This window comes from Dipodomys merriami, unplaced genomic scaffold, assembly GCF_024711535.1.
Source record: "Dipodomys merriami isolate MVZ:Mamm:240054 unplaced genomic scaffold, mDipMer1.0.p SCAF_12, whole genome shotgun sequence".
NCBI lineage: Eukaryota > Metazoa > Chordata > Mammalia > Rodentia > Heteromyidae > Dipodomys > Dipodomys merriami.
In genome coordinates, this window is record NW_027202493.1 from 18,565,749 (window position 1) to 18,576,105 (window position 10,357).

At 45.0% G+C, this 10,357-nt stretch overlaps 1 protein-coding gene across 3 annotated transcripts in view; it reads right to left on the reverse strand.

Annotated features, from left to right (window-relative positions):
* The window catches only part of Mtus1 (microtubule associated scaffold protein 1), a 164,288-nt gene extending 154,216 nt beyond the window's left edge, over positions 1-10,072 (reverse strand). For 2 of the 3 annotated variants that reach the window (XM_070016323.1, XM_070016321.1), the window contains exon 1: positions 9,498-9,756. The gene's annotated coding sequence lies outside the window, so the exon portion shown is untranslated. Of the gene's footprint in view, positions 1-9,497; positions 9,757-9,998 lie in introns of those variants that run through there. The other variant, XM_070016322.1, reaches the window with a different exon arrangement.
* Positions 10,073-10,357: the final 285 nt, after the last annotated feature.

Below are 10,357 nucleotides of genomic sequence, written 5' to 3' on the forward strand. Positions count from 1 at the left end.
CCACCAGCACCCTACATAAGTTACTTACTTTAATGTAATGATTGCTATGTCTTCCTTAAAAAACTAATATTCTTTTCATTATGAAATGGCCTTTATCTCTAGTAATATTTTATCTTGAAGACTACTTTGATAATAAAGCTGTCATTTCATTCTTTTATTTTTTTAAAGTATATGTTCACCTCTTCTTCCTATTTTTTCTGTTCAGTATGGACATAGACCAGAAGGACTCCTTTCTGAATGTCCACAAGAGACACAAAATCACCAAATGGGTTTAGTAATTTTAACTGGCTGACCTGAAAACTTAGAGACTAAGTTTCTTTTCTTCTGTATCAAAGTTACAATTTACTTTCAATATCCAAGTATCTACATTTAAAAGACTGAGGGGAGAGTAATATAATAGTTTAGAAACCCTTGGTGAGACCTTGAAAACTTCCTTGTTCCTATCCTTCTCTTCCTTTTGGCTGTGCTGGCTCTGTGAGAGGCTCCCCAGGCCTGTCCTACCACTCAGCATGAACTTGGTACACAACCTCAGCACAACTATGCCATCAGGAAGTCATTTCCATTGCAACCTCTTTGACCCTTTCTAGCTACTTTAAGAAACTTATGGCCACACACTTCATCATTTACTGCTCAGGAAGATTCTAGTAAAAATCTACTCAAGCAATGAGAACATTGGGAGAGAAACTTCAAGTGACTTTAAATCTTTTTTTTTAATTTAATTTTATTTTATTTGTGAACATACTGTACAGAGGAGTTACAATTACATGGGCAGGATAATGCATACATTTCTTACCAAGCATTGCAGCCTCCTCCTTTGTTTACCCTTCACATCCCTACCCAGCCTCCCCCCCTCCCCCCCAATCCCAATCCTTCTCCTTCCCCCCCCCTCCCCCCCACACACACCGACGTTGTAAAGCTCATTTTGGACATGACAACTTGTACTTCTCATTGAACTTCCAAATTAAATAAAATTTCTAAGTTACAATGGAGGCAAAATGTGCTTTTCTTTCTTTTAATATGTATACATGAACATTCTCAATTTAGCTGTATGGTAGTGTAAGCGAGACTGAAATGCATTTTTATCGTTAAGTAAATACATATTTATTACTCTTCAATATGGAGCTCAAACAATAGTCTGAGGAAAAATTATTAGCTTTAATGAACACATTAAGCTACTCTGTAAATCAAAGATTTATGTGCCAGGCATCAGTGGCTCATGCCCACACTTGTAATCCCAACTACTGAGCCAGCTTAAGACTTGGAAGATCATCAGTCCTCCAGTTCACCAGCAAAATTCCAGCCCAGAGGCATGGCTCAAGTGCCAGGCATGAACAAGAAAGCCAAAAGAATGAGGCCCAATTGGAAGCAGAAGGAGCAAGCCCAGGAGCAAAAGAAAATACATAAATGTATACTTTCAAAGTGTTTGAAAGCTAGTAAATGGAGCAACCATTCTTTCTTATTTACCCTCCATTGTTGAGCTAACCTTATAGTTGATTGTATTTATCTACATTAACAGTGCCCTACTCCAAATGGAAAAATATTTTTTCTTCATCTTGGGCCAAGTGAGCAAGTCATATATTAGTACCACCATGGAAAACTGCCCATGTGAAAGGGCAGTTACTCCTCATTTCAAAAGCACTGAAGTTCATTTTTAAAATTAACTATTGGGATGGGAATATGGCTTAGTGGTAGAGTCTTGCCTAGCATGCATGAAGCCCTGGGTTCTATTTCTCAGTACCCCATAAATGGAAAAAGCCAGAAGTGGAGCTGTGGCTCAAGTGGTAGAGTGCTAGCCTTGAGCTGAAGAGCTCAGGGACAGAGCCCAGGCCCAGAGTTCAAGCCCCAGGACCGAAGAAAAAAGAAAAAGAAAAAGAAGTCACAAGCAGAATTCCACTCCTGTTTATTCCAAAGCGTCCTGAGACAAGTGTGGAGACCTCTAGTCAAAGCAATCTTTTCAAAAACATTTCAGGCTGGCTGAGGTCTCAGCGTCCCACTTCATCCCTCTTCCCATGCAGGGTGGGCTCACTCATCCTCCATCACTAGTGCTTACTTCCTCTAGAAGCCAGAGTCACCACTATACAAGCACCTGCCAGCGAAGTGGTCACTGCCTTCTTGGCCCATTTGCCTCCAGAGAAAGGCTGGAACCTTGTGTAAGTGCCCCCAAGTAAATGTCCTGGATACAACCTCGTCCTCACAGCTCAGACTCACTCAGTCATCCTATGGCTTGCTTCTGGAGTAGAGGGAAATAAAGGGACTTTATAGCAGACACACTTAAAAAGACATATTCCTTTAAGTGAGAGGAGAAAAAAAAAAATCCAGGTGTACTCAAGTTTCCACAGTAGAGAAAAATAGCTCAGGTTTGAAAAGTCAGGAAGGCTTTTTGTCCCCTTCAGCAAACAGTTTAGTCTGTGAATAGCATTGGACAAATCCTAAACTTAGAAGAAAAATACCTTAAACTACTGGACATCCAGCGGGGGAAAAAAATCCTATCAGTGATTCAGTATGAAAGTATAATATTTTTTAAAGAATCTGAAAAAATAACATTGAAAATGAACAGTTGGATAAATAGATTTGTATCCAAGTCTTGGGCTGTCAAACTTTGTTTTGTTCTTAATAAGACAGCAGTTTGTTGCTACATACATGTTTTCAGCTGTTTACTTGAGGTCAGCAGCTTGTGGTTCATGCCTGTAATCTTAGCCACTCAGAGGCTGACATCTTATGATCATGGTTTGAAGCCAGCCTGAGCAGAAAGGGCCATGAAATTCTTATCTCCAACTCACTGGCAAGTAGCTAGAAGTGAATGTGGCTCAAGTGATAGAGGGCCAGACTTGCAGAAAAAAGTCAAATGAAGAGTTCAAAGTCCCGATTTCAAGTCCCAGTACCAGCACAAAAAAAGAAATTTACCGGGGTTTGGGAAGGTGGCTCAGTGGTAGAGCGCTTGCCTTGCATGCCTGAGGCCCTGGGTTCGATTCCTCAGTACCACATAGCAAAAAGAAAAAAGCCGGAAGTGGCGCTGTGGCTCAAGGGGTAGAGTGCTAGCCTTGAGCTGAAGAGCTGAGGGACAGCGCTCAGGCTCAGAGTTCAGGCCCCACGACTGGACAAAAAAAAAAAAAAAATTTACCTCAATAAGGGAAAACAATCAAGATATTCTCCAAGTAGCCAGAATGCTTGCTAATAGTCATCTGGACTATCACTTTTTTGTTACATTTTGTCATGGGTCCAAATCACTTAGAGGCTAAAACTTTTTGGTTTCTTTTTTTCCTGGGCACTGTCCTTAACCTTTTTGCTCAAGGCTAGCGCACAATCACTTTTGAGTGTCAGCTCTACTTCCAGTTCTGGGGCAGTTAATTGACGATGAGTCTGGTGGACTTTCCTGCCCAGGCTAGCTTTGAAACATGATACTCAGATCACAACCTCAGGAGTAGCTAGGACTGCAGGCATGAGCCACCAGCCTCCAGCTCAGAGACCAAATCTTACAAGACCTGTTCTCTTATTAGTCCACACAGCATGGGTGCATACTACCTGCAATCTACAGAATTCTCTAGATTATCACTTTTTAACCAAACCTGGTGGCACATTAACTACGGCTTTGAAAAAATGTGATGGACTAAGGATGAGGACTTTGTCTCCTTCCAAAGCATTTACACTCCTACAAATACAAGTATTTGATTTGTGGTGACTTGGACTTTTTGCAATCACAGTTTTACCTCTTTGGATATTCTAATGATGTCAGCTAAAACTTTCTGCAAAGACAGAATCTGAATTTTTAACCGTAGGTTCCTCGAATGGTTCAGAACAAGTACAACATATTCAAAAGCACACTGGGCTATTACAGCCATCTTAAATAGTACAGCCCCCAAGTTGAAAGGCTTCTTTCTCCTGGAGCACCAGAAAGCAGAGTTTTATGTGGACTCTCCAATGGTGTGCAAAATACGTTAGTGGGGTCACTGGCCAAAGGTAACAGCAAGGCAGGGAAATGAGTAGGATTTCAATGCAACCTATCAAATTCTCAGTTTTACAGTTGGTGGAGGGTAGGTATATCAAGATTAGCAATATCGGGCTGGGAAAGTGGCTCAGTGGTAGAGCGCTTGCCTTGCATGCCTGAGTCCCTGGGTTCGATTCCTCAGCACCACATAAGCAAAAGGAAAAAAGCCGGAAGTGGCACTGTGGCTCAAGAGGTAGAGCACTAGCCTTGAGCTGAAGAGCTGAGGGATAGCGCCCAGGCCCAGAGTTCAGGCCCCATGACCAGACCCAAAAAAAAAAAAAAAAAAAAAAGTTTAGCAATATCACAGTCTATATATAACACATTCACTTTTTGCATTAAGTTCAGGGCTTCCAGGGAGGGAAAAACATCTAACCATGGGTAACCTATAGTGTCAAGAGTCTTCCAGCCCAAAATAACACCAAGTGAGCCTCTCTCCAAAACTTTATGCTTTGATTTCAAAGAATATTTTTCCTAATAGTGCACACCACACATAGCAATTCCTCAACACATGGAAAGGCATGTAGCAGTCTACTCTAGAATACACAGCTTGTAATGGATTTGGAAAGTATCTAATTCAGCCAGTGCCTCATAGCTATAAACCTAGTTACTCAGGAGGCTGAGATCTGAGGATCACATTCAAAACCAGCTTTGAAAGGAAAATCTGTGAGAGTTTTATCTCCCATTAACCATCAAAAAACACAGAAGTACAACTGTGGCTCAAGTGGTAGAGCAGCAGCTCTGAGGAAAAAGAACTCAAGGAGAGCATCAAGGCTCTGAGTTCAAGCTCCAGGACCAGCACACTAATCATAATAATTATAATCTAATTCAGAATTTGGGAATGAACTCTTTTTTAAAGTCTTCTACTACAGTCACATAGTTTTTAAATCATGACTGAAGTTTTTTTTTATTTTTGAGAAAAATTCAACACATTCAAGAGCATAGAAGTATTAAATGTTTGTAAGTCAACACTACTATTAATAGGGCAAGGAAAAACGGGTAAAATATCTCCAATATGAATGAAAAATGCCTACTAAAAATCAATAAAAGGCCTTTTTTTTGGGGGGGGGGGCGGAGGGTTCCTGGAGCTTGCATTGTCCCTGAGCTTCTTTTGCTCAATGAAAGCACTCTACCACTTGACCCACAGCACCACTTCCAGCTTTTTTGAGTAGTTCATTGGAGATAAGGCTCTTATGGAGGCTGGGAAGGTGGCTCAGTGGTAGAGTGCATGAGGCCTTGGGTTCGATTCCTCAGCACCATATAAGCAGAAAAAGCCGGAAGTGGCACCATGGCTCAAATGGTAGAGCACTAGCCTTGCACTAGCCTTGAGCTGAAGAGCTGAGGGACAGAGTCCAGCCCCAAGTTCAGGCCCCACAACAGACCAAAAAACAAAATGAGTCTCAAGGAGTCTCCTGCCTCCTTCAAATCATGGTCCTCAGATCTCAGCCTCCTAAGTAGCTAGGATTACAGGCATGAGCCACCAGCCTCCAGATGAGATTATTTTTTAAGGGTACTAGGATTTGAACTCAGGGCCTCTAATCGGGTTGCTGTTCCCACTGGAGGCAAGCCTCTAGCCTTGATTTTTGCTCATTGTTAAGATAGGGTCTCCCTTCTCAGCATATGCCTGGGTGAAATCTACCTCTATTTGGCTGCCAGGTAGCAGTATACACAGGCTTACATCTCTTGTCAGCTTTTTCAGCAAGAGGTGATTTTTTGGTTTTGGTTTTGGTTTTTGTTTTCCCCATCTGGGCAGTATCAGACCTGGATCTCAATAATCTCCGCCTCTTAAATAGCTAGGATTACAGCTATGACCCACCAGCACCCAGCTATAAACAGTTTTTATGAATACTAGAAACATGCTAATATCCCAAAAGAAAAATCTGGCAATCTTAAAAAAAAATAATGCCAAACAAAAATGGACTTTTAAAATTATGTAATCACTTAATCACAATCAAAAAAAAAAAGAACCTCGGGGAAGGGAGGGAGGGAGGGGGTGGTAGGAGGAAAACAATGGAGGGGGTAACAATGTTCAAGAGGAAGTGTACTCATTACCTCACTCATGTAACTGTAACCCTCTGTATAGTATCTTTACAATAAATTAAAAAATAAATAAATAAATAATTTTAAAAATGGACTTTTGTTTTTTGTGTCCAACATCACTTATAATCAGAGAAATCAAAGTTTAAATATTGAAATAGCATTGTTCCACTCTAAAACTGGCAGAAATACTTCCTCTTAAAAACAATCATCCATGTTAACAAGAATATAACAACATAGAACACACTCTCAGAATACTGGTAGGCATACTTTGGTTAAACTTTAAGAAAGCAAATGGTCACTATAAGTCTCAGTAAAACTTTGAGCCATCTACTATGTTCCTAAGGAAATACACCCTGCACACTAAGTTTTTCACTGGTTCAATAGTATATTTAGTAGTAGTAATCTGAAATAAAAAGATCAGATGAAATATAATTATTAAATTTACAGATCTATAGAATGTCATGTCTGAGGGGTGAGGACACCTTTAATGGTCAAGCACCATTTGGATATTTATAATATCATTTGTGTATCATACAAAATTACCAATACAGGTAGATGACTGTAAGCAGCTGATGAGATACTTGTGTGTCCTCATGTCCCAAATGATTTTAGACCAGATTTTTGAAGATTTATTGTCACTGAAAACTTTTTTTTTTTTTTTTGGTCAGTGGTGGGGCTTGAACTCTGGGCTTGGGCACTGTCCCTGGACTCTTCAGCTCAAGGCCAGCACAGAACCACTTCCAGTTTCTAGTGGTTCAGGCCCACGACTGACAAAAAAAAAAAAAGAAAAAGAAAAAGAAAGAAGGAAGGAAGGAAAGAAAGGAAGGAGAGGGAAAGAGAAAGAAAGAGAGTGAAAGGGAGGGAGGGAAAGAAGGAAAGAAAGAAAAAGATTTTAGCTAATTTTGGAATAGGATTGACTCTTATTTTTCTGAATATACCACAATTTTAGTATCAAGTGTACATTACTTTTAAAATCATAACAAATATGTTTAATAGAAGAAACTATTTAAGTGGTGTGGTTTTTTTTTTTTTTTTTGGTCTGTTCGTGGGGCCTGAACTCTGGGCCTGGGCAGTGCCCCTCAGCTCTTCAGCTCAAGGCTAGCGCTCTACCACTTGAGCCACAGCGCCACTTCCAGCTTTTTTCTTTTTGCTTATGTGGTGCTGAGGAACCCAACCCAGGGCCTCATGCATGCAAGGCAAGCGCTCTACCACTGAGCCACCTTCCCAGCCCCGTAGTGTGCTTCTTTAATGCTTAAGTTTCATTTCCAAGAAATTCCAGAATTTCATTAATCCTACAAAACACTCCAAAAATTCACCTTGAATTATTGACCTTTAATTAAAGGTCACAGACCTCAGACAACACTCTTATCTCCATATTAACCCAGTTTTGTGACAATCCTAGGTCTTAAACTCAGGGTCTAGGCACTGTCCCTGAGCTTTTTTGCCCAAGGCTAGTGCTCTACCGCTAGAGCTACAGCTCCACTTAAAGCCTAGTCATCAACTGGAGATAAGAGTCTAACACTTACCAGCCCAGATTAGCTTTGAATTTTGATCCTCATATCTCAGTCCCCTGAGTACCTAGGATTACAGCCGTGAGCCACCAGTGCCCAGCTGGCTTGGTACGTTTTAGTTTTATAGGCTGAAGAAGTTACCACTGCTAGGGCCTTCTACATAGTGCTGCTTTAGTGAGATCACTATCATGTAATTATATATATATATATATATATATATATATATATATATATATATATATATATATATATATATATATGTGTGTGTGTGTTTAAATGACATCATTTAGGATTATAGTTTATTATTTTTTCCATTTTCTAACCACAGAACATAAAACCGAATTTGAATCTAATCCATTGATATTAGTAGCACGAATGGTAAACCTAGTTTAAAAGAGCATGAAGGGCTGGGAAGTTGGCTCAGTGGTAGAACGCTTGCCTTGCATGCATGAAGCCCTGGGTTCGATTCCTCAGCATCACATAAGCAAAAAGAAAAAAGCCGGAAGTGGCGCTGTGGCTCAAGTGGTAGCGCGCTAGCCTTGAGCTGAAGAGGGACAGCTCTTCAGGCCCAGAGTTCAGGCCCAACGACCGGACCCAAAAAAAAAAAAAAAAAAAAAAGAACATGAAGAAGGGGAAGTGGTGGGGCTAATTCAATGGTAGACCAGGTGTTTGGTCTTGGGCTAGACTCACAGCACAAGAAAAAGGGGGAACATGTTAGCCAGAAAGAAGTAGGAAAAATTGGTGCCAATTACTAAAATAACTCATTTTAAACTAAAGTCGACTCCCGATATTTTTGTTTACTTGTTTTTGTTTTTCAATAAGCAAATAGTTCTTTGGGGGGAGATGGTGTATAACTTTCCTTAGGCAATATAAAAAATGTCAAAGAGGCACTTTCTGTACTGCAAAGCACTGTCCAAGTATTTTTAAATGGTGCTGCATTTCCTGTATTTACCATCCTTGGAAATGGGCCCTCCACAGAACTGCAGTTGGGGTTATGTAATTGCTATAAAAGTTACCCTTGCACTGTTATCTGGGTGTATTCAGACTCCTCAAAGAGGTCACCGGATCAGGGAGCAAGGACTCTGGCTTCATTTTTTAATTTTTAATTTCCCCTCCCTCCTCCGTTCCTCCTCTCAAGGAAGCCACACCCCTCCCTCCCTTTCCCCTTCCCCTCCCCCCCCCCCCCGGCCCCTCACCTGCCACCCCCAGCGCAAAGATTTCTTTCCTAGGATGGTTGAATTCCAATTACCTGGCCAAACATGAAAGCTTTCTTCCCGGCTGTTCTGCTTAAAACTTATTTTATTCAAAACAAACAAAACACACTGGATTTCCTCAGAACTGAGACAACTTAAAATAGTAATGGCACGATTATCTACAACTAAGCAGCCTGGGGTGGGGGGGGGAGATTAACCTTTTATTCTCAAGTAAATAATTACAAGTCAACAAACAAAATAACCCAGCAGAAAAGTCCTCCAACTGGGCCAAAAGACTTATCTAAAGTAAACACCGGGGGGCACTGATCACGACCCAGCAGTCAGTAAGGTGACCTTAGGAGTAGATTTTTCTGGAAAGCTCGGAAAAGTACCCGCGAGCCGCGGGAAGCAGAGGGGCACAGCGAGCGGACCTCCGGGGACAGGGAAGCCCTTCCACCCCGTTGCAGCGCTGCTCACTGAGGCTGCGAAGGAGCTGCAGCCACCCGACCTGGGCGCGGGCCGAGGCGGCCGGCAGGCCCGGCCCGGCAGGGTGCGGGGCTCGGTGGGCCCCGTGCGGGCCGTTTGGCGTGTCTGTCACCGGAAGGCCAGCGGTCACTTTCAAGGTGACAGCCCCGCACCCGTGCCTAACGCAGCGGCCGCGCCAACCCCACGTGCCCGCGCTGCCTTCCCCACCAACTCCAGCATCCGGACCCCGACACACCGTCCCTCCCCTGCGCCCCGCAAGCTCGCCCCGCCATCCACGGCACTCACCGCGTCCTCCCCGGGGCCCCCCTCTCCAGGCGAGGCGCAGGAATCCACTGGACGCTCGCCCGCGGCGCCGCCGGGCCCTCCGGGAAAACGGGGTGCACGGGCACCGACAGGCGCTCTCCCGACCCGGGCGCCCTGGGCACCCTAGCGGGCCCCAGCCCACCCCGGGAGGCTGGCGGGGCGATGCGGGCCCCGGGGAACGCGCGGCTCGGCCCCGACCCCCGGCTGCACCCCCGCGGCCGCGGCAGCCCAGCGGGATCCCGGCCTCGGGGAGCCTCGCCCGCCGCGCCTCCCCGCCGCCCAGGGGCGGAGCCAGGGCGGAGAGTTCAGGGAAACTTGGAAAGGGAGAAGCTGGGCCGCGGGTCCCCTCACCCCGGCCTCGGGCGGCGGCTGCTCCAGGACCGATCCCCCCCCCCCCGGGTATCACCGCGGGAGACAAAGACCAGACGGCGTCCGAGGGGGGCTGCGACCCCCCAGAAACTTGAAAGACGCACCCGGCGGTACCTGGGGACGGCAGCTGCGCTGCGCTGCGCTGCGCTCGGCCGGCGTGGCGGGATCTGCGCCTCCGTCCCAATCGCCCAGCTCCTTGCGCTCCCGGGCTAAATGCCGACCCGCCCCACGCCCCGGGCATCGGCCCAGGACCGCGCAGCACCTGTTGCCACACGCGACGCCCAGCTCCCCGGTGCTGCCTGCGCACCTGGCTGAACCGCGCGGCTCCAGAACACACCAGGTCCCCGCGCCGGCGACCCGAGCTCCCCAGTGGCCCGGGGAGGGGAGGGGGGGAAGGGGGGCTGGGAGGGCCGACGGGGGCAGGCCAGGCTCTATTGATCCTGTGCCTCCACCTGCCTGTCGTCGGGCCTCAC